Genomic DNA, 25817 nt, shown 5'->3' with positions numbered 1-25817 from the left:
TTAGGACAGCGGCGAATCCTTTGCAGAAGCATTTTTTTTTTTTTTTACTCTCAGTATTAACGTTTCCTGCACTGCAAATAAATCGAAATAAAAACATTTGACTTGCTGTGATCCAGAAACCGTACGCTATTTAATTACAGGAGGCATATACAGCCAATTCGGTTGCACAAAATTTTGTCAATTGACCACGGTTTCGATTGCACTATTGCAATCTTCATCAGAATAAAAAATTACATTAAATATACGAATCACACCATGGTTTTAAACCGTCTGAGAAATTTCTGTTTGACAAGAGCATTTTTGACGAAATTTTGTGCAAGCGAAGTGACTGCATATACGTCCTGTAATTAAATCGAAATAACGTCCAATATATCGTTCGGGCTGCTACAAAAAGAATTACCTGCTTTTTGACGTTAATAACTGCGAAAAATGAGACATGCTGGCAAGGAAATGCGTGTCGTTCAAATGGGTGTGACATAGAGTTTCAGGAAATCGCCGTTGGATATCTTCTCATTCTGCATTCAGTCCGTTCAAGTAAAATGTGTTTCGTGTGCTGCAGTTGGCAAAGAGTGAGTAAATGTATTCTGTCCCGCGTGCTTTTCGTCGGCGTTTTGGCCTTAATCCGCCTGCAATCGAAAATATTGTCATTGATTTCACTAATCTACAGAGACAGGAAGCTTCTACAAAGTTAAGAGTCCAGGTCGACCTCGAACTTTTGATGACATGGTGGAAAGAATTCAGCAATCGTTTGAGTCAGACCACGAAAGTTTGCTCACCGCACAAGCACAGAAATGGCAATGCCGCATACAACTGTCTGGCCTGTAAACCATACAGATAACAATTAGTGCAAGCTCTTCGGGTTGGTGATAGAAGGAAATTGGTTGACTTCAGCAATGTTCTCCTAGAGGACATGGAAGACGATACATTTTTGCCACGGCTAATTTTCAGTGACGAAACAACACATCCTGTTAGCGGTAAAGTAAAACGACATACGGTGCAGTTCTGGGGACTCCAAAACTCTCATGACATTGTTGAACATTAAAGAGACTAACCTAAAGTCAAATGGTTCAAATGGCTCTGAGCACTATGGGACTTAACATCTGTGGTCATCAGTCCCCTAGAACTTAGAACTACTTAAACCTAACTAACCTAAGGACATCACACACATCCATGCCAGAGGCGGGATTCGAACCTGCGACCGTAGCAGTCGCGCGGTTCCGGACTGAGCGCTTAGAACCGCTAGACCACCGCGACCGGCTAACCTAAAGTCAGTTTTTTGTGTCATTACTCGAGAAAAGGCGTACCGTCCCTTCCTTTTTGGGGAAAACAGAGCGATTGGAATGAGCTAACTTCAAATACTGCACGAGGGCTCTGATGATTTCATTTACCAACAGGACGGAGTTCCACCACACTGGCAGATCAAAGTATGTCCGTTTCTCAATGCCACTCTGCCTCAACGCCGGATAGACCACACACGGCCTCGAGACACTGTCCTGCATTCTTGCCGGACACGATACCGTGCGATTTTTTCTTGTGGGGATACGTGAAGGAAAGTTTGTTCATCTCCCCATTACCTCGAGACGTAGTGGAAATGAACAGAATAACAGCCGCCGTAACTTCTGTAGAAGCAGATACATTGTACAAAGTTTACGGTCAATTTAGCTATTCTCTGGATGTTGTTCGTGCTGCGGCTATTGGTGGACACATAGCACATTTGTAATAGCATAGCTAAAAGTTTAAGATTATTTTCAGTATTTTGCAATCCATCACATGTTTACAGTATGTTTTGTCAATAAAATAGGCAGTTCTGAAATCAGGTAATTTTTTGCGAAACACCCTGCATTTATTAAGACTTCTATAAAAGGCATGAAAAGGAAAGGCAAGGGAAAATTTAGGATTTCAAAGAAATTTTTCATGGAGGGTTTTTAAGGCGTACACGAGAACTACTTACATAAAACTAGATACTTCTAGTACTGCGCAGTTGATGATTTACATGTGCTGCTGCGATATTCATCGTAAAAACAGGGGAAAAAGTAATTTTCTCGGCATCATGTAGGCGTTATATATTTAGCATTGTTACAATTACATGGTTGTTGTTCAGTTTCTATAGGAAAACAAACTGGTTTTCATTCACAGAGGGTTCTCTCTCATCGAGTAATTTGGCAGCGAGCCATGCGTAACGCATCATTTCGCCAAGTATTGGCGAGGATAGCTGGTGATGTATAATGGAATGAATTTTGATGTAGTCTCCTCGGGATGTGATTTTTTCCTCTCGGCGAGATAAGTACAGTTTTGAGGCTTTTTGATCAAATTCTGTACCTGAAGATAAAAACAGACGCCGCAGGGTTGACGCAGCGGAGTGAATCCTATCTTCAAAACGTACTACTAGCAATCTCGAATTTTTCTTTGCGTTTCCTTTTGGTAATGTTTATGAGAATCTTTAAAAAATGCAACATCTTGAGATCTACTTCGATTTACTTGCTGTGCGAGTAACTTAAAAGCTAAAAATTAAAAAAAAGAAAAAAGGTGCTCGAACCCACGACCCTCGTGTGATGTCGTCAGTCATACAACCACACCGCCACCTATGAGATCGATCAGCCGGATGCGATTCTCTCGATAAACGGAGCAGAAGAACGGCTGTGCTAGCCAAAGAGTACACAGCCACTTCGTGTGTAGCAGCAGTGTAGTGCAGCTGTGGCAGTCTACAGTTAGTAGCCGCGCTCAGTGGTCAGCCAGCACCGATGTTAGTCAGTCATCGTCTGCAGCTCAATCGTTGCTGCCATCAAGTCTTTGTAGCCCAGTTCCAAGTTGGTCTTCAAATTCACCGGATTCGACATTCAAGATTACGAGAGATTTGTGACTAGTAAATTATGTCATTCTACAGACGCTTAGTCTAGTCGCGTGTTCTATAATTGTCAACCAATTGATCATGGCCTGCAACAAAGTTAAGTAATAAATACTTTCTTGTTTTGTACTCCTGCTAATTAATTGTGTTTTCCTGTTGTAGTTACCAAGCAGTCTTGGCATAGTAGAAACAACGTTTCCACCTCCTTGGCTACCTTATATTTGCTACTTCATGTTGATGGACTCGGTTATGGTGGAAGATCGAGAACCATCACCTCGGATTACGCTAACCACTATGTGGAGGCTAGGCTAAAGCAGATGGCTAATGCCTTGCCTGACCCTCATCAAAAATGTTATTTTTTTCTAAACTCTTGGCCATGTGGAAATCCAACTTTTGCTACTTTCATTTCTGGTTAAGCCGTGCATATACCATAAATTTAGACGAAATCGGTGAGGACGAATATGCGGGGTCCTCTTGTCAGCGTGGCAAAATAAGGCAAGTAAGAGCCGCATGTTGTGAACATATTAACGGAATTTAACTTATATGTGCATTCCTAAAAATGTAGTGTTAATACTGCGTTTATAAGCAATAAAATTTATTCCAACAAAGATTACCAGACTATAAAAATTGATTGAGCTGCATGAGAAATAAGTTACAGTTTTAGCAGAGCGAAAGAAAAAGGTTTCAACTAAGCAATAAAATATGTTCTTTAAAAACACTCGTTAATTTCAAAATGATTTGAATCTGACAGAATTATTCTACAGATTTAAGATAAAGGTTTAAATTTTGTTTAGGGTTAAATTTTTTTATGTGGGACAAGAATATATTTTCATCCATGTGTACATACCCCTGGTAATGGAGGGCCTGTATAAAAGAAGCGGATCTGCAGGTTAAGTTCCATAATAACTTTAAATATTGATTTATCCAGAATCATCTTGTTTATTTTCGTAATCGTTAATGTGAAGAAAGGATTTGCTTGTTAATTAGTAGCCTATAGTAAAGAGCAAAATTAAAATTATAGTGAAGAGCTGATTCGATGACGTACTGGGTGGTTATAATTGAAGCGCAGCTACTCACAAAAGTCCAATGCAGACTATAATTATCGTATGACAGCGAAACTTGGTAGATATGCAAATGCGTTGATCAGGAAGCGATTTATGCTCGAAAAAAATTACGGACGCGCGAACATCTGAGTACGCTTAACACTTTATCCAAACAACGACTCCACCTATACTCTACAAAACTATACAGGACGACGCAAATTTTTTTGTGTCAAAAGTTTACAGACGATAGAGCATCCTAAACTGATTATTTAGAGGTAAGGAAACAATAATAATAAATTAATGTATCTTGTAAACAGTCCTGAATAAAATTGTAAGACACGTGTTTTAAACTATTTAGGCCTATATTTCATGACGAAAACTGCTGTGTTCTGCATCGACGTTGGTGTGCACTGATAAGCCAAAACATTATAACCACTGCCCACCGCGAAGTTGGATGCCGCCTGGTGGCGTTGCAGGCATGCGATGCGGTAACAAATGTGTGTAAGCGGAGCAGACACGGACGGGGGAGCACCCTAGAGAAGATATGGGCTGCAAATGGGGAAATCCGTTGAGATAAGCGACTTTGACAAAGCGCAAATTACACAGAGCCTATGAACGAGTATCTCGAGAACGGCGAAGCTGGTAGAATGTTCACGTGCCAGTGTCGTGGGCATCTACTGAAAGAGGCAGAAGGACTGTGACATTGCCACTAGGCACTAAGTGACGGGACGTCCAAGACCCTTCACAGGACGTAGTGTTGGGAGGCTTGCCTGCTCTGTACAGTAGGACAGATGATGATCTGTGGTATTTCTGCCGAAAGCACACAACGCTGGTGCACGCACAAGTGTTGCGGAGCGCCGTTTATCGTACATTGTTGAACATGGAGCTCTGCAGCAGACCACCCCTACGTGTTCACATGGTAACCACACGACATCATCAATTACGGTTGCAATGGGCACGGGACCATAGGTATTCGACCTCGATCAATGGAAATGTGTCAGCTCTTCGGGAGAATCACATCATCGAGGTTAATAGTGGCTTGAAACGTGCAGCGTGCTACGGACGCAAGCTTGTGGGAGCAGTATTATGCTATGGGAACCATTCTCCTGCGCTTGCTTTGGACCTGTGGCAGTAATCGAAGACATGCTGACAGCTGCGAACCACCTTCATCCCTTGATGCTTGATGTCTTCCCCGACAGCTATGTCATCTTTCAGCAGTATAATTTTCCATGTCTCGGAGCCAGAACCTTCCTACAGTGGTTTGAGATGCATTATAATAAACTCACGTGATGTCTTGGCGACTAAATGATGTAAATCCTGTGCAGCCCAACTGGGTTGCTATCGGACGCCATCACCGCGTACATAATTCAACGGCTAATTATTTACGTGACTACCATGACATGATTTTTGCGTAGCCATCTAATGCCACATACCTCCAATACCTACCAACAAACTGTCGGATCCCCGATACGCGGAGTCCGTGATGAATTTAATTACAAATACGAACAGACAAGCAATTAAGAGGCTGTCCAAAATGTTTTGCCTGATCAGTCAAGTTACCTAGGAAAAAAAAAGTTTGTCTATGTATCGGCTTCTTGTGCCAGCCACCGAGCGAGGTGGCGCAGTGGTTAGCACACTGGACTCGCATTCGGGAGGACGACGGTTCAATCCCGTCTCCGGCCATCCTGCTTTAGGTTTTCCGTGATTTCCCTAAATCGCTTCAGGCAAATGCCGGGATGGTTCCTTTGAAAGGGCACGGCCGATTTCCTTCCCCATTCTTCCCTCACTCGAGCTTGCGCTCCGTCTCTAATGACCTCGTTGTCGACGGGACGTTAAACACTAATATCCTCCTCCTCTTGTGTCAGCAAAAAACTGATTTTCAGTATTTCACATAGTTATCGACGGAATTTAAAATTTTACACAGCTGTCAGATCTGTCCATCTACGTTCAAGGTTTACCTCAATAAATCAAGTATTAAAGTTAGAATCTGTTGGGGTAGCGTAATTCCGACCTGCAAATTACCCAGATGTCATTCACCCAGTACTTGAGAATGAGAGTACTAAGCGACTTCCAACAAACGTGACAAAAAATTTGAAACCTTTTCGAAACTCCTACTCACTGACACGGCACACAGTTCAAGAGAAATAACGTCACAAATACTGCGGTGGGTGAAAACGGCTAAAACGTTTTTAAGCTATTTTATACACGGCAGTTCTATTCTCAGAGGAGAGGGGCAGAAGGGTTACTGGTGTCTTTCATGTGTGTTCACTGTGCAGCTGCCTTTGTCTGCTTTTTCTTTGATTGAGTCTTACAGTTAATATGTTTGATGAAATTTCGTGACTGTTGTATGGTTTGTTATGTGCTTGTGTATATTAGAGCTAGCTTTAATGCCAACTACACTGTTTTCACTAAAGTTTTGATGCACCATTAGCTAGTATAATGTGTGCAATTCAGTTTTTTATGTTGTTACCCTTGGGTTTATCTCTAAGGTTACATTTGCGAAATTTGTTTAGTGTTCTGAGTTGTTCGTCATAAAAACATATGCTGACTGAATATTTGTTTATATCAGTCTGCATAATGAAATATGACGCGGCCTAACAACCCATAATATTTTAACTTTACTGATTATTTATTGTTGTCAAATATATGTTGCATACTTCTTCAATTTTAAAGAATAATTAAATTTTTTTATGAAAATATTTCAAAGATTTATTGCACCTATTTAGAATGTACTGCTTTTCTTCGTTGTCTACGTTGACAGAATAATTCCAATTCGAAGATGGTGTGGGTAAAATTACTTATTAAGGAGAGGCTTCTTTTTATAAAGTGCTTTGATTTCAATATGACGGAAGGCTTTGTAGCTAAGTGTGCGTTGTTACTTACTGTTGCAGCGAGTCAGGTATCTCACCTGTAAAAAGAAAAACTACGTGTTAATCACAAGAGTAAATGAAATATCATTAAACAACTATGAGTAATCTGTCCGGCTAAGGAATTAAGTAAATTTACGCTAGTTGCCAACACGAAGAGTAAGTGATGAAAAAAACAAGACACATAAAATAAATAAGACTGTTGACAACTTGAGTGATAGAGCAAGGGAAACAGTTAATTACAACTACATGCATGCTTCGCAGACATCAGTGCGCTGTGCGGTAGACGGTTGTACTTTGCTCTTTTGTGTCTTGGGATGTGCATGGATCGGGTTGGTTTCGTGCCATCTATGAAACGTATGCCCATTAATGTGTCTCTGAAAATAACATTGCTATCCGAAGAGCCTGGGTTCGATTCCCGGACGGGTCGGAGATTTTCTCAGTTCTTGGAGCGGCTGTTATGTTGTTCTTGCATTCGTATCACCATTACAGGCACCAAAGTCGCCTCAAAGACACTGTCGTACCGTCATTCCAATATTGAGATGGCTCCATGGGCACGAACTGAAAGCTAGTATACTGAAATTAAAAAAAAAAAAAAAAAAAAAAAAAAAAAGACATACACAGTATTTGAAACTCGCCACGAGGGTAGTTTACTTCGAATACTTTTCAAAGTAGAGACGAATTTACATTTGTTGTTACACTTCATTTTCAGACTTTTAATAAGAAATGATAATATGTATACGCCATCCGTTACGTTTCACTGTCCATAATCACGTCAACCCCACGTTAAAGGCCTCCCTACCTAGACATGTCGTGAGATAAACGTCTGCGCTGATTTAGTTCTGTGCCTTTCCTCGCCTAAGTATGGAAAACAAATACTTATAATAAATAGGTATTGAAGTTTAACATAGTCACACTCATAACTTCATTAACATTTTGTAATTTCGCTGCACTCTATCAATCCAGCACTATCATATTGCTCCGAGACGGATACTGCCACAGATTTTGTAGACGACAAGTGGAAGAGTATAAAGAAATAACATACGTGTCGTACAACAGTTAATTGTGAGTAGACACTGTTTATCTCAGCGAAGGAAGTAGTTGGCAAAACCCTCGTTCGACAGGGTCTTGAGTATTGCTACTCAGTGTAGTGCTATTATCAGATAGGTCAGGCAAAATAAAACGGAAACAGTCCAAAGGAGAGCCGTGAGTTTCGTCACGGGTTCGTTTGGTAAGCGCGAAAGTTTTATATGAACAATCATCCAACCCCGATGGCGGACACTGCTGGAGAAACACAGTGTATCACGTTATGGTTCACTGTTAAAATTCCGATAACTTAACATTCGTAGAACAGTTAGCCAATATAATGCTTCCTCCCACATCCTGTGTATCTTAGGGAAGAACATTAAGGTAAAATCAAAGGGAAACGGGAGTTCTTACGGCACAGACTGGTAATAATAGGTAAAGAGGTTCTCAAAGATACTGCAACATCTATTGCAAATGAGATATTAGGAATTTTCTCGATAGATATTTGCCTGGCTTGTAATCTTTTACGAAAAAGAAACGTGCAAAATAATCAGTAGCCTACGGACAAGAAGGAAACACAAGCGCTTAAAACATGGTGCTAAAAAAAGCTGAAAATTAGATGAGTAGGTCCGATAACTAACGGAAATGTACTTATCGATTTGGGAAGCAAAGAAATTTCTAGCACAACTGGACTGAAAGAAGGGATCGTTTGATATGATGTTTGGTTTGTGGGGCGCTCAACTACGCGGCCATCAGCGCCCGTACAAAGTCCCAATTTTTACACAGTCCAGTTTTTACACAATCCAATCTAGCCACTGTCACAAATAATGATGATGATGGTGAAATGATGAGGACAACACAAACACCCGTACACGGGCAGAGAAACTCCCCAACCCGGTCGGGAATCGAACCCAAAGCTAGCCAATGCTAGCCACTAAACCAATCGTTTGATATGTTGCAACCTGGAATAGTATAGCAGACTACCACAAAAAAATTGATTTGTTAGAATTCTTCACTGGCAACATTACAAGCTAATCTGTCTGAGACAATGACCGGCAAACCCCCAGCTCGGAGCAACTGATGAGCAGGCCAAGGCGAACACAGAAGCGAATGCGAGACACGGAACCGGCCGAGTGCCCCAATCCGCAGGTAAAGCACATCATCACCATGGCAACAGACAGATATTGTCATAGTGCTGACAGAGCACGGTGACACAAAGAAGCCTAGTTATAACACAACAGCAGATATTCAGCCACTGAAGCAGCTCAAAAGGGCGTCGGAAAGATGCTTACGATAGTCTGAAGCCAGTAGGAGAACTGACCACAGGAAGAAAGTATACTCGATGTCACTGCTACCCGCACTGCAGCAAGCGTAATGAAAAAACCACGATAAGTACTACGCCTTTCTTAATCTCACTCTCAGTTGCAGCAGTCCCGTGATACAAGGGGAGTCTATGTCAGTCGACACTCTACAGACCCAATCGTCTACAGTCATCTATGGAGCCGCAAATCTCGCTGGAGAGATTCTGCCACTGGAAGCTGCAGCGCCCATTTCCGAGTCATCACTGTTGGGATGCAGAGACTGCGATCAGTCTGCTGGGCTACTGGAGGATTGACTAACAGGGTCAAGAAGCTGTATTCCATCCACCATTGTGAGTGGGAGCCACTGCTGCTGCTTGCCCAGATACTGATACTGCCGCCCCTCTCTCATACATGGAGGCCGCGAGTTGGACTCTACAACAAGTGCTACAGGCTGGGCTGCAGGGCGAGCCCCCTAAGCGCACATCCACAACGAGAGTGCTACGGAGACTGGCCTGCTGAGGCTGCTGTCCACCGCTGTCCATGCCTCCTGGCCCCGGGGCCCGGGGCCCAACGGCTGACCCATTCCACAAAAGCCTTCCGCAATGTACCAATATTTCCGGCGACACGCACTCGCTTTTGTTAATTAGGCCCACAACGGATCTGCCAGCACCCGAGGGAGACAACCCTGTACTCCTGGTTAGTAAATGTTTTGTTGTGAATAATACGAGGGCAGTTCAATAAGTAGTGCAACACATTTTTTTCTGAAACAGGGGTTGTTTTATTCAGCATTGAAATACACCAGGTTATTTCCCAATCTTTTAACTACGCAACACTATTTTTCAACGTAATCTCCATTCAATGCTACGGCCTTACGGTACCTTGAAATGAGGGCCTGTATGCCTGCACGGTACCATTCCACTGGTCGATGTCGGAGCCAACGTCGTACTGCATCAATAACTTCTTCGTCATCCGCGTAGTGCCTCCAACGGATTGCGTCCTTCATTGGGCCAAACATATGGAAGTCCGACGGTGCGAGATCGGGGCTGTAGGGTGCATGGGGAAAAACAGTCCACTGAAGTTTTGTGAGCTCCTCTCGGGTGCGAAGACTTGTGTGAGGTCTTGTACTGTCATGAAGAAGGAGAAGTTCGTTCAGATTTTTGTGCCTACGAACACGCTGAAGTCGTTTCTTCAATTTCTGAAGATGAGCACAATACACTTCAGAGTTGATCGTTTGACCATGGGGAAGGACATCGAACAGAATAATCCCTTCAGCGTCCCAGAAGACTGTAACCATGACTTTACCGGCTGAGGGTATGGCTTTAAACTTTTTCTTGGTAGGGGAGTGGGTGTGGCGCCACTCCATTGATTGCCGTTTTGTTTCAGGTTCGAAGTGATGAACCCATATTTCATCGCCTGTAACAATCTTTGACAAGAAATTGTCACCCTCAGCCACATGATGAGCAAGCAATTTCGCACAGATGGTTCTCCTTTGCTCTTTATGGTGTTCGGTTAGACAACGAGGGACCCAGCGGGAACAAACCTTTGAATATCCCAACTGGTGAACACTTGTGACAGCACTACCAACAGAGATGTCAAGTTGAGCACTGAGTTGTTTGATGGTGATCCGTCGATCATCTCGAACGAGTGTGCTCGCACGCTCCGCCATTGCAGGAGTCACAGCTGTGCACGGCCGGCCCGCACGCGGGAGATCAGACAGTCTTGCTTGAGCTTGCGGCGATGATACACGCTTTGCTCAACGACTCACCGTGCTTTTGTCCACTGCCAGATCACCGTAGACATTCTGCAAGCGCCTATGGATATCTGAGATGCCCTGGTTTTCCGCCAAAAGAAACTCGATCACTGCCCGTTGTTTGCAACGCACATCCGTTACAGACGCCATTTTAACAGCTCCGTACAGCGCTGCCACCTGTCGGAAGTCAATGAAACTATGCGAGACGAAGCGGGAATGTTTGAAAATATTCCAAAAGAAATTTCCGGTTTTTTCAACCAAAATTGGCCGAGAAAAAAATGTGTTGCATTACTTATTGAACTGCCCTCGTATTTTCTTGACGTTCTAGAATGTGAACAGATCCTTCTCACTGCTCGCTACTCGGTTCAATCCTGGGTCTGGACCCCTAAAGATAATATAGATCCAGATATATGGAGGAATTGCCAATCTGGTAATTGACGAAGGAGTGCGGGAACTGGGGGGAAAATTGAAACTTCCTGGTTGATTAAATCTGTGTGCCAGACTGTTACATGAACTATTAGTGGCCAGGTGCTGTAAGAAATGAGCTGCCTAAGCACCATTCATGATCTGCCGCCAGTACCTCCTCGTCTACTTTCCAAATTTCAAAGAAGTTGTGCTGCACAACGTGTGATATTCTTTTCGAGCAGCGGTCCCTCAAGTTATGCAGGTGAATTTCTATGAAGTTGCGAAGGCAGGAGAAGTACTGGTGTAAATGAAGCGCTGAAGGTCGGTCGAGAGTCTTGCTTCGATAGCTCAGGTGATAAAACAGTTGTCCTCTAAAGGCAAAGGTTCTGTACGCGAATACCGGTCGAGCACACAGCTTTAATATGCTAGGAAGCTTCAAACAAGAGTACCTCCCGTTGCAGAACGAAAATGTATCCTTGAGACTATAAAATATCTTTTGATATAACAGGAAAGATGGACCCTTGTGGCCGTGAGGAGTGGCCGCGCGGTTAGAGGCGCATGTCGCTAATTGCGCCGCCTCTCCCTCCGGAGTTTCGAGTCTTCCTTCGGGCATGGGTGTGTTTGTAGTTCTTAGCATAAGATAGTTTAAGTAGTGTGCAAGTCTAGGGACTGATGACCTCGGCAGTTTGGTCCCTTGTGCCTGACTGAATAGTCTTGAGGATATATGATGATTATAATAAAAACAATAATTTAAAGTGATGTTCCTGCTTCAGGACTGCTGCATAATAATTCCTAATTTTATTAACATTTCAGCAAGATGATTCCCGCCTGCATACGGCGAGAGATTCTGCTGATCGTCTTCGTGCTTGCCAGACCCTACCTTGGCCAGCAGTGTAGCCGAATCTCTCCCCAATCGTGAACGTTTGGAGCATCTGTGACACGGCCCTCCAACCGTCGTTGGATTTTGACGATCTAATGCACCAGTCTGGCAGAATTTGGCAAGATATCGCTCAGGAGAACACCTTATAATTCTATTAACCAGTGCCAAGTCGAAAAACTGCTTGCGTAAGGGCACTATCATCATGTCTCTTCAGGACTATTCTATCAGGTAGAACGGTTCACCTTTGCTATTTTATCAAAAGATATATTACACTTTATGTATATTTACAGTGGGGATATTCAATCACCAAATAATCGTTAAAATTCGTGGTGAAAGCTACAGCTGTAATATTTTGCACAATTCGCTACTAGTTTTTGTCCATGATCATTAGCAAGCTTACCCGGCATAAATGGCAGCTACGTTTGACAACGGTCATTGACTGAAACAAGTAGCGAATTGTGCAAAATAAATGACAGCTCAAGGTTTCACTATGAATCTTAACAAATATGTGATAGTATCCAGGATAAATTTTCACTCTGCAGCCGAATGTACTCTGGTTTGATGCTTCCTGGCATATTAAAATTGCGTGCTTGACCGGGATTCGAGCCTAGAACCTTTGCCTTTAAAGGACAACTGCTCTACCACTTGAGCTATGCAAGCGCGACTCACGACCCACCTTCAAAGCTTCTCTTTTATCAGTACTTCTCTTACCTTTTCAAGATCATAGAAATTCTCCTGCATGTCGTGAGGGACACGAAAGGAATCTCACAAGTTGTGCAGGAGAGCTTCTGTGAAATTTGGAAAGTAGGACGTACTGGCGGCAGTGAAATTGTGGACCAACTCATTTTGTACAGCAATTGTCCACTAAAGGTTCGAGTGCCCGTCTGGCACACAGATTTCTTCAACCTGAAAGTTTCAATTTCCTCGGTTCCCCATACCTTCTTCAATTACCAGACTGACAGTTCCTCCATACATCTGGAACTATGTTATGTATACGGGTCAACACCCAGTCCCCCTACGGTTGTCAGGATTGGGCGGAGAAAGGACAAGTGAGGAGGATCTGTTCACACTTGAGAACGTCAACAAAACATTTATTAATCTGAAGTAGAGGGTTGTCTCCCTCAGGCCCTGGCAGCTACCTTGGGCCAGCGGAGTATGGGCCCATTTAGGAGAAGCGAGTGTGCGTTGCCGGCAGTTCTGCTGCATCGCAGAAGGCTTTTGCGCCAGCTGTTACGTCATGGGACAGTGCTGAAATATAAGGCCTGGATGGCTTGCCAAGAAGGGCAACAAAACTGGGCGTAGAACATCGTCGAAGTACCGCTACGTTGTACGGTTGTCGTGTCTTGCTAAACCTAAGGTTCCTGCTATTATGAAAATAAATGGCACCGGATCACATGGTGGGCGACTTGTTTGCCACCGATATCTGGGCGGGGGGAGCTCCAGACACGTGTTCAATGGTCATCGAGGCTCAGTCCAAAGTGGGACTAGTCATACACTCCAGTCAATAACATTCCACGTGAAAATGTGTCTAGAGACGCTCAAGACAACGGTGGTATAGCAGCCTCATTGTCAACCGCCATACAGCCGGTCAACCAGAAGTGATGGTCTGGAGTGTCATTTCTTTTCACAGAAGGATCCCTTTGGTTGTCATCCGCAGCATTCTTGCAGCACAGCGGTGCGTCGAAGCTATTCTACACCGCAGTTTGTGGCCCTTCATGGCAAGCCATCCTGGGCTTACATTTCAGTAAGATAATGTCCGTCCGCACACGACGAAAGTTTCAATTTCTTGTCTTCGTGCTTCCCGAACCCTTCCTTGGCCAGCAAGGTCGCCGGATCTCTCCCCAGTTGAGAACGTTTGGAGCACCACGGCCAGGCGCTTTAACGATCTAACGATTCAGTTACACTGAATTTGGCACGTTATCCCTCAAGAGGAAATCCAAAAACTCCATTAATCAGTGCCAAGCCGAACTACTGCTTTCATGAAGGCCAGAGGTGGACCAACGCGTTATCGTGTTGCTCAATTTGTGAAGCTCTTAAGCTGTTCCAATATCTCTGAAGCTGTAATTATTTGTTTATCTACAGGGTGAAAAGTATTTAAACCGACAAACTCTGGGAGGTTTTAGGGGACATCAAAACAAATACTTTTCCCTAATGCCACTTTTTCCTATGAGGATTATTTAAACCGATGGAGGCCGTATTACGATCTTCAGTTGTTAGAGGGCGTATTACGCTCTTCAGTTCTAGGCAACTGCTGTCCACCAGTGTAGTAGTGCACTGTCTCTGTTTACTAATGGAGCGATACACCTGGAGTGAGTACACTGATATGGTAGGGGCGTACTACGTAGCGTACCACAACGGACGAGCTGCACAGCGGGTTTATCAACAACAATATCCTAATCGCCGTATCCCGCATCATACGACCTTTGATGCTGTGTGCCAACGTCTGCGTGAGACCGGGTCATTTAGCAGATTACCTGGACAGGGACGCCGTCGCACGGTAAGAACGCAGCAATTTGTGGAAGCTGTCTTGCAGCATATGGAGCGGGATACTTCAATCAGCACTCGTGCAATTGCACGTAACATGGGGACGAATCAGACGAATGTAAGATCAGTCCTTCGAGAGCAACTGCTAAATTCATTTCACTTACAGTGTGTTCACAACCTGGAACCAGTTGATTATCCACTCAGAGCACAGTTTTCGCAGTGGTACCTGGAACAGTGTGAAATGCATCATACATTTCCATTCTCTGTGTTGTTTACAGCTGAAGCAGCGTTTGGAAGTGATGGAGTCATCAACACGCACAATTCGCATGTTTGGAGTGAGGATAACCCACATGCCACAGTTACTAGCGCTCATCAAGTGCGGTTCTTCGTTAATGTGTGGGTCGGTGTGGTTGGGGACTGTTTAATTTGGCCGTATCTGCTACCTAGGCCATTAAATGGCAAGCACTATTACAATTTTCTCGCCAGAGCATTGCCAGAATTACTGGAAGGCGTCCCGCACCCTACAAGACAACGCATGTGGTTCCAACACGACAGGGCGCCGGCACATTTCAGTCGTCGTACGCGTCGATTCCTGGACCGACAGTTCCCAAAAACGTGGACTGGCAGAGGTGGTCCTGTATCATGGCCTGCTCGATCCCCAGATATGTCCCCTCTGGACTTTTGTGTGGGGAGAGATGCGCAACCTTCTTTGCACAACAACTGTTGTATCAGAAGAGGATCTGGTTGCCCGGATAGTAGCAGCAGCAGCAACAATTCAGAATACTCCTGGGATTTTTGTCCGTTTCAGACAGAACATTATCCGACGGTGTAACCTTTTTTTACGTGTCAATGGAGGCATTTTTGAGAATCTACTGTAATTGAAATTGGTTTGTGTTAATGAGTTTCTCTTGGTCATAAAAAAATGGAAAAGTCTTTGTTGGTTTCATTAATTTACCTCTACCGGTTTAAATACTCCTCATATGAAAAAATTACATTAGGAAAAAATATTTGTTTTGATGTCCCCTACAACCTCCCAGAGTTTGTCGGTTTAAATACTTTTCACCCTGAATATATGTTTATCATATCTGCCAATTTCCATCCCATTCGCATAATTCTTCAACACTGCGTCGTTCTCTCTCTTTCTCTCTCACACTTTTTTGTAGTATATTTACGCAAAGATTTAGACGCTTGCAGAGAATAGAGCACAGCGCAGAGCTGCATGTAACTATTCTTCAGGCAACTGCTTTTCCACGCGCACATCATTCGTGACGTACAGAAAGGGCGGGGCGGGGAGGAAATTTACCATACACCAAGTAATAGATGTAGATGTAGTCCAAACGTTTCGCGAAATATACAGAGTTATTTGTAGTAAGGATGGAAGGAAAGAGTCAGTGATCCGCACTGGCGTCTGCGGCGCTAACTTCTCACGCAGCTCTGAATGCACAGCGAGCGACGTATAATTAGGAAATTCACATACACGTAAAATTGCGACTTGCATCGCATCGCGTCCAGCCAGCCTTGAGCACACTCAAATTACACACAATCGTCGCTCGGGCTGATTGCGGGATTGTGCCGTGGGACACAATTACTGCAATTTGCGTTTCGGGCGCACTTTCAGCTTAACTGGTGCATGCGACCGCCATTGTTGGGGGTCTGAGCCCGCGTTCGCCTCACTAGTCCCCAGCAGCTGACGTCACCAAGTGCAGTGCGCCGCTCCCAGGGGCGCTCGACATGTTACAATGCCCCAGTCATTGACGTCTGCCTGTGATTAGACCAGCTAGCTACCTGCACGCCACTGCAACCGTTCCATAAATCTCGCAAGAGGTCGAGCGAAATGGGATTTGAGCGGGAGAGGGGGAGGGGGGAGGGATAGAGCAACGGGCGGCAGCTAACGCCCATCGAAGTCAGAATCTCATCAAGACCCCAGAGCTACCCAGAAACCCAGCCACGCTCTAAACAAAGCTAACTCCGCTTAACCAAAATCTCTGTAGTCAGCGAGACGAATGATTGTTGTTAACAGCTGAAGCGGTCAAGCGACATTGTCACCAATGTGACACACAGCATGCCGGTCACGACACCTCGCGTAATCTAGCAGAAAAAGCAAAAATGACGAAAACGCGTAGGTCGTACATGCATGCGCAAATTTATTTGCAGTTACTTGTTCTAACACACAGACTGAAAAAAAATTCTTAAATTTATTTGTTAACACTTCTCTTCCAGCCGTAAAAGAGATCTGTATTTCAAGCGCCTCATGAGGTAGGTATTTGAAATATAGCGTCCAATGGAATTCGAAGTGAGTTCATCAGAAAAATTATACCGTGACATTTATCCAAGCTTTCAATTAAGATATGCTGGTTGCAGAGCTCAAATGATTAGAGATTCTTTGACAAACGTCGTTAAAACGGAGAACTTCTAAAACCGAATTTTCTGAGGCGATGAGAACACATTGCAGTTAAACAACTTAGTTGACCCAGCTGCAGTTACTGTGCTTTGGCAAATCAGGATTTCGATATGGAAACCACCTATACTTATCAGGAGTAACAATTTGGTGTGCAGTTACTTACATATTCCATAGATTACTTGAATGATTTTTTATCGAAATAACGTGAAACGAGTCAGCTTACGAGATATGTTATCTTAGTGGATGGCTACATGCATTTACAAGTTCCTAAATGACTCACTAGCCTAAATTTGCCGTTAATGAACATATTTTTTAACCTTACTAATGCAACTACACAATTTTTTGCAGGCTATCTATTTTTAAATGTAAATTCGTCTATTATTCAAAGAAGTTTCCCTGAAAAAATTATTATATATTAATTTGCTTTATTTGCTGTCAGGCATTTCATATTATTGGGTAAATGATACAAATTTTTTTAGTGCATAATGAACTCCTTTCAGAACCACTGACAGCTTTAATAAAGAATAATAAAGATAACTTCTTCTTCTAGTGTATGGACGGTGCTTTCTTCTCCAATTGTGTTGGATTACAGAATCAATACTTTTTTATTTTTGCAAAAAAAATGGCTCTGAGCACTATGGCACTTAACATCTGAGGTCATCAGTCCCCTAGAACTCAGAACTACTTAAACCTAAGTAACCTAATGACATCACACACATCCAAGCCCGAAACAGGATTCGAAACTGCGACCGTAGCAGTCGCGCGGTTCCGGACTGAGCGCCTAGAACCGCTCGGCCACCGCGGCCGGCTTTATTTTTGTCAGATGATTACTCTAAAATGCGTGTTGTAGAATCAATTTGTAATGCGGATTCTGAAAATTACTTCCATTTTGTTTCATCGTGTCAGGATTATTGATGAAATAATATTTTTTTCGACGCGCAAGTCGCCGAAGTGGTGTCAAATGGAAAGACTTGCAACCGGCGAACGGCCTACCCCACGGGAGACCCTAGTCACACGACATTTACATTTATATTTAATGACGTATATACGTTTTTCCTAATGGAATTAAAACTGGAGGTACTGTTAGTGACGGCAGACCTGATTTCACTACTCTAGCTCTTATAGCTTCTGGAATAGTTAGACTTTAAATAAAGGAAATGGTGCCATGGTTTCTGCTGTAGTGGTGTAATGCCGTCTTGCGGGTTGCCTATGCTGTGCTGAAGACTGCTATAGTCAACCCTTAGTCTGTGCATTACGGCAGGAACTGTGACGCCGTTGCCATTGTTTAAAATCCACGTATTTCAAAAGGTATGAAGGTTACTACAGCGAAAACGCGTCTTTCGTCACGAATTATACCTCTCGTTTTCATTACCGTAGAAAAAAATCGTGCATATGCCTTTTTTAAAAAAACATAACTTTGTGCTGAAAGCTATGTTTGTTTACATTTATGGGTTGTGCTTTCCAACACGTTGTGTAAGCGCCTGGCGCAGGTGCATCCCCAACCGATTGCACTTTTCACATTTTTTTCGTTTTGGAAGTAGATGACGTGGCAGAGTTAGGAGGAACACCCTGTATATTATTTCCATATCATCTGATGTACTGCGTTTTCTTCCTGTGATGTTGGTCGCTACGACCGAAACCGTTACAGAATAGAGTAATTGATACAGCTCGTCGTTAAAATGCAGTTGGAGTAGCTGAAAGTTGTAATCTCACTAAAATACGAGTGCTCAAAGTCCTTGAGGTATGCTTTACACAGCTCATGTTTACGAGATACTTTCGTCTTGTTTTGGTTCGTACTACCAACTCCAAAATATGGAATACTTCTTTACATATTATACAGGGTGTAACGGGTATAAGCGCCAAAACTGGTTTTGGTGGCTGAGGACAGTCAACTGAACAACATAAATTTTTACGTCCTTTGCAGGCTAATGGCATTGCTGCTACGAGTAGTATGTTCTTAGGTTGGTTAGTACCTCCATGTAGATGTGGCACGTATATTAATACTTATTTTCCCCCGGGCAACAAGTCAGGTGTTGAAGTGTGACACATGGACGCAACATGGTTAGTCTGTACTGACAGGTGTAGCCCACAACAGGTCGTAAGGTTTGACACAGAGAAAAACAACCAACACACTGATGTATACACATATTAACCAACCACATGAAAAAATATCTGCAGTTGTACCCATTACACCGTGTATACTTGACTACTTTTGTATGTGTGCGACATTTCGACCGCTCTATATTAGGCAGCCGCCGGCCGGAGTGGCCGAGCGGTTCTAGGCTCTACAGTCTGGAACCGCGCGACCGCTACGGTCGCAGGCTCGAATCCTGCCTCGGGCATGGATGTGTGTGATGTCCTTAGGTTAGTTAGGTTTAAGTAGTTCTACGTTCTAGGGGACTGGTGACCTAAGATGTTAAGTCCGATAGTGCTCAAAGCCATTTGAACCATTAGGCAGCCAAGAAGCAGGATCTGTGCCACCCGGGTAGCGCCTCACGCAACTGAATACCACGCCTACTGTGCTATCATCCTTAGCTTCTCGGACGAGTTCGAAGCGTGGGACCAGCGAACCGCGCAGCACACGCTGCCCCTGTCGCCGCAAGCAGCGCGCTTTCCGGCAGAAATCAAACTGTCCGCTCGCTGAAAGCTTCTCCGTCCGCGACCGTCCGCATTAATCTCCCGTCTTTCCCAGGAGAAGAGAGCGGAAGGGAAGAGAAGGGGGCTGCCTTTTGACCGGGAGAGAAAGGGGGAAACCAGGGGAGGCGCAGCCTGAGAGCTTCCGAGCGCAAGCGTGTGTGTGTGTGTGTGTGTGTGTGTGTGTGTACGCCCGCACGAGTCCCACGAAGGAGTACGAGAAAACGGCTCCGCCCAACAAGAAAACATGTATCTGGGGGCGCATCGATTTATTCAACTTTTGTCCCCGCGGCACGCGATCAAAGGGTCCCGGCCCACCCCCCTCGCGCTGAAAGCGGGGAGAACGGCGGCTTTGGCGAGTGGGCCGGAGGAAACTCGAGGATTTCGGGCGCTTCCCGACGCGGCAACAAAACCCGTTAATCTGGAAAGGGGGCTTACACGGGAGATGTAGCCAGGACTCCGGCCCGCGAACGACCGCCGGAAGGAGGGAGGGCTTGCTCTTTCTTTTTGAAGGTTTGCCGCTTTAATCTTCTGCGGAGAGGCACCAGTTTCGGATAGCTCATTAGAGGCAGCTCCTCTGTAATTAAACTCTTACTTTTAGAGAGACATTTCCCGGATGGAGTTGTGGTTGGTTGCCTGCAGACGTTCTTGCGCTGCAAGTGGCCAGCCGTGCAGTGAAACGCCGCAGTGCTGACGGGGAGGTGCATTTGCTGCTTTCGGAGCTCTTTCTGGGAGCCGTGATAGCAACGAGCCGCTGCCAGTCAACAACCTCGTCGCTCTCCCTAAGTTCTATTCCGAAATGTAGCGGGTGCCACAGAGGTCCATTCCGAACCCACTAATGCCTTTTTTGATGCCTTTTTTTTCTTTTTTGTGGCAGTGACCTACCACTACTAAAAGTGACACATTGTAACCTCGCCGCGCCTGTGTGCTTGTCGAGTTCGCTATTGTGGACGCCAGGTGAAGTGTCTAGCAGCCTACGGATGTTGACCAAAGCCTTTCCCTAATTCCCCTTATCCAGCGGTTCCCAACCTTTCATAGACCATTGCCCTGAGTGGAATTAGACATTAGTTAGTACCCCTCCTCCCTCTCGCCGCCATCTGTTGCCCACCCTTCTCCCATATTGTCACCAACTTTGGCAACTAACTAAACTGTAGAATGTGGAATGAAAGACTTTTCTTGGAACATTTTTAGTTTTAAAATGATGAAAGATGAATGACATTTAGTTTGTGTGTGTGTGTGTGTGTGTGTGTGTGTGTGTGTGTGTGTGTGTATGTGTGTGTGTGTGTGTGTGTGTGTTAGAATGAATGACGAAGGAATTCGTGGTTCAACGCAAGTGTTACCCACAACTCCTTCTCAAAAAAGAAAGCTAACTATCCACAGACAGGCTACACACTTGTTACAAAATACACTTCTTTCCCTGCATTACTCCTCTTCATTTCGGCACTTGCTTAACTTGCACACTGCAACCCCATTTAAAATCAAACAAGCTCAACTGTGTGCGCTGTACTTACTGTTCGTAAATCACTTCATTGCTGCACAGCTTACTTCTGAACTTGCTGAAATTGGAGACTTCGGGTGGTAAATTCTTTGCGTCTAACCACTATAATAATAATAATAATAATAATAATAATAATAATACTGCACACAGCACTGTAATAGCTTTTGTGTAGTTACTGCTGTGTCGCGCTGTCAATGAATTAATTTTTTTCTTTAGAGGAGAGTAATTAAGCAATTTATGGACTACTGCAGGTACTATCTACAACTTGGAGAAGAAATTTTCTTTACATATTTAGCATTTGTTACGTGTATGTCTCACTTTGGTCATCAGCGATGTGCGGGACAAAGCACAACATATGTGTGTCGTGGGTGGACTATGTGACGAACCTATAATATCCACAGCATTAATGCTACTAATGCGAAAAAGTAATTTTTAATAACTTATATAATCAATATTAGAATCTTACAAAATTGTGATAATAGTAGTGACCTTTTGAAAATCAGTTACTTTCGTCACTGAAACAGATTCGAATCGTTTAGTTTTACCCCTCAGAAAATTTCAGTTTGCCCCTTTGGCGTTAATTACCTCCAGGTTAGGAACCATTGCCTAATCGGTGGTGCTCTGGGCACTGTTTTTGTGGTCTTCAGTCCGGAGACTGGTTTGATGCAGCTCTCCACAATGGTCTGTCCTGTACAAGCCTCTTCATATTTGCCAGCTACTCCACCCTACATCCATTTTAACCTGCTGACTGTATTAAAGCTTCGGTCCACCTCTACAAATTGTACCGAAACACGTTCCCTTTTATTCACAAACTGATGACTCTTCGATGCCTCGTTATGTTTCCTAAACAGGGAATGTTGTTGGAGACGTAACTGCAAGTATTTTTTTTTTTTCATTCAACAATACAAAGGAGCAACCAGTGAAGAAATATTTCGTGCGACTAATGAATATTTGGTTCATAATGAATTGAAGTGGGAGGACTGTGTTAGTGTTTGTACAGATGAAGCAGCTTCTATGACAGGCGGAGTGAAAGGATTCGTGAATAAACTATGCGAAGTAAATCCTAACTTATCAAACGACCAGTGTCTCGTTTCCAGGGAAGCCATTGTTGCTAAGTCTCTAACAAAATGGTTCAAATGGCTCAGAGCACTATGGGACTTAACATCTATGGTCATCAGTCCCCTAGAACTTTGGACTACTTAAACCTAACCAACCTAAGGACATCACATAACACCCAGTCATCACGAGGCAGAGAAAATCCCTGACCCCGCCGGGAGTCTCTAACATCTTCTCTGAGAATTGTGATGGACGAAGTAGTAAAAGCCGTGAACTTAATGGTATCGCGGTCCCTAAATATGCGGCTTTTTAACGTTTTGTGTGAAGGAATGGGGTCATAGCAGACTTCACTTCTGCTACATACAGAAATACGATGTTTATCTCGAGTTAAAGTGTTAACACGAATGTTTGAATTCAGAGATGAAGTACTTGCATATTTTACAATTGAGTGGCATGAATGAGAGGATTTATTTGCAGATGATGAATAGGTATCTAACTTCAGATACATTTCGGATACTTTCGACCACTAAAATGAACTAAAAGGAAGAATGAAAGGTGGAAACGAAAATATTGTGACAAGTATGGACAATATTCAAGGATTTATTAATAGTATTCAATGAACTGTGGGTGGAACCCGATCAACAGGCACTTATATGCATTGACCGAAAATTATAGTGCATTGAGAATGGCTAGAAGCTAACCAAATTCTAGACCTGCATAATAAAATCTAAAAAGGACGACTGATTGCTGCAATCTATAATTTACAAATTTATTAATAGGTTACATTTTTGGTTGAAGAAAATTGAAAATGGATGTATGGTACCTTGCTAACGATAATAAGGTGCTGATGGACATCATTAAAGAAGATATAGTTTTCTTGCAGCAGTATTTAAAAAATAAATATTTTTGACAGTGACCCGATGCAGTTGAGATAGTTGATTAAGCGCAAAATTAAAACAGCTGTTCCCATAAAGGCTCCTTGTGATAGGTTCTCGTTTGATATAGCAATAAAATGTCACCTTCTAGCGAACGCAGGAAAAGGGAATAGCGCCTACTATGCATTTTCGTTGGTATATATAAAAAAAGAAAATTGACCAGATCCAAATAGGACACACGAGCTGGGAGCTCCACACAAATTTAATTATTTTTATAGACAGTTTATCCATCCCGGAGATCAAGAATCTCGGCATTTTTGCCTGTCATCGACACTGACACTAGCAATATATCGGTCCCAGGAATTCCAAGACTTACGAGAATGTTTTAATTTTAAATCTGAAGTTGGATGACGAATAACAAAAGAAAATTTTTGCGTATAATATAATTACGGATTAACACATTTGGGATTTTTTACTTTAGTTTTACTGTTAAAGCTTGGTTCTTTTCAAATTTCATGATTTTAGTTCAACGGGAAGTACTGTATAGGTTTTCATGCGTGAGTTTTCGAGTATCAAAATATTTGACATGAATGGCCATATCTTTTGATTCCATCAACTTAGAAGCACGAATTTGTTACCCTGCCGTAGACTTTCGTCTGGGACATAAATTTCAACTTCATAGGTCTTCCCGTTTCTGAGAAGAAGAGACTGACAGACGGAAAACAAAGTAATCCAATAACGACTGAGCCTCTAGCGTCCCTTATTTTGTAAAAGAAGTAATATGCATATCAGACCACAGCAATCAGTGTAACAAACTCATAGAGATAATAGGAAAGCAGGGTTCATGTAACTAAACCACGACAAATGATCTTTGTTTTTGGTCTATGAGACATAACAATGTTGGGCTCCCTCTGCCTCTGACTATGAAGCTGATTAGACTCTTGTATTGTCTTGGATGTCATCCTTTGCGTAAGTGATTAACATTATTGAAAAATAGTGGATTTTTTGAAGTATGTGTCGTGTTACTGATTTAAAATCACCCTCCCAGTCAGTACAATTATTCAAAATGGCTCTGAGCACTATGGGACTTAACTTCTGAGGTCATCAGTTCCCTAGAACTTACAACTACTTAAACCTAACTAGCCTAAGGACATCACACACATCCATCCCCGAGGCAGGATTCGAACCTGCGACCATAGCGGTCACGCGGTTCCAGACCGTAGCGCCTAGAACCACTGGGTCACTCCGGCCGGGTTCAGTGCAATTATTTTCTGAATATATGTAGATGTGAAACTTCCTGTCACGTTAAAACTGTGTGCCAGACCTTGACTCGAACTCGGCACCTTTGTCTTTCACAAGGTCCCGAGTTCGAGTCTCGGTCCGGCACACAGTGTGAATCTGCCAGGAAGTTTCATATCAGCACACACGCCGCGGCAGAGTGAAAACCTCACTCTGGAAACATCCCCCAGGCTGTGGCTAAGCCATGTCTCCGCAATATTCTTTCTTCCAGGAGTGCTAGTTCTGCAAGGTCCGCGGAAGAGCTTCTGAGAAATTTGGAAGGTAGGAGACGAAGTACTGACAGAATTGAAGCTGTGAGGACGCGTCGTGAGTCTTGCTTGGGTAGCTCAGATGGTAGAGCACTTACCAGCGAAACGCAAACGTCCCGAGTTCGAGTTTCGGTCCGGCACACAGTTTTAATCAGCCAGGAAGTTTCATATCAGCGCACACACCACTGCAGAGTGAAAATTTCATTCCGGAAATGTAAACGTGGCCGTTTTTCTTAAACGGTATCGATTCGCAGATTTAACGAAGTTATTATTAACCGCCATTTTGCTTCATTTTCATTTTCTTAGTGTTTCCGAAGTAGAATCTCCCTTATTTTGTAAAAGAAGTCCGATTACCTTTCAGATTAAATTCATTTCCACAGATTATCATTTGGCAATCGCGTGCGTACAGATAAGGAGCGTAGCTACGAATATGAATATTCCATAAAAAAAGAATTTCAAGTACATAAAGACTTTATTAAAATAATTAAAAGCATATACAAGCCGGTGCACAACAGCTTGTAGCAAAATCAGAGGGAACCTTTCTTCTTTTCCTCTCTTGCTGGCTAACCATCTCAGTGACAATTATAAAAAGGTGGGAACTACACATCTTGCAGCAATCGAGCAAAACAGTAGAAGGTACGGAACCCTACAAGGAAACATACTACTCCACTCTTCCACGTGAAAGTCCCCAGTGTGCTGCTGGGACGCGCAAGTTTTTGCGTGACGCGCTTCTCCACGCACCACAGGTAGAACAGAGGCAGGCAGCAGTTCTCTACGCACGGACTGCCTGCGGCAGCCGTTTAACGACCCGAGCCCAGCCGGGCCTCCGCGGCTGGCTTGATCTTACGCCGGCGTCTCGGGTCTCCACTTCCACAGAGCCCCCTCACTACCTCGCCCCCCTGTATTTCCAATATATTTCCGTTTATAAATACAATCCGTCCGGATTTCAATATTCTTTTCGGTGATCGCGTCCCTTCTCGTCTCGAGACGATCCTGCAGCCGAGCTTCTGACGCAGCCTGCTACGGAAATGCCTTTACGCAAACCAAGAAGAAAGGGAACCGGCGAATAAAATATCCGCCCTAAAAACGCATTGATCTCACGAAAGAGTTTAAAGAACTCCTGCAGTTGATGGCGCCAACTGTGATGCTGTGACGAGTAATCACGGTAATGGTATTTAGTACAAAGGAGGAGCATCCACGCAAAA

This window comes from Schistocerca americana, chromosome 6 (assembly GCF_021461395.2).
Source record: "Schistocerca americana isolate TAMUIC-IGC-003095 chromosome 6, iqSchAmer2.1, whole genome shotgun sequence".
Taxonomy (NCBI): Eukaryota; Metazoa; Arthropoda; class Insecta; order Orthoptera; family Acrididae; genus Schistocerca; species Schistocerca americana.
The sequence above is the reverse complement of the archived record's forward strand: the minus strand, read 5'-3'. Positions refer to the sequence as shown.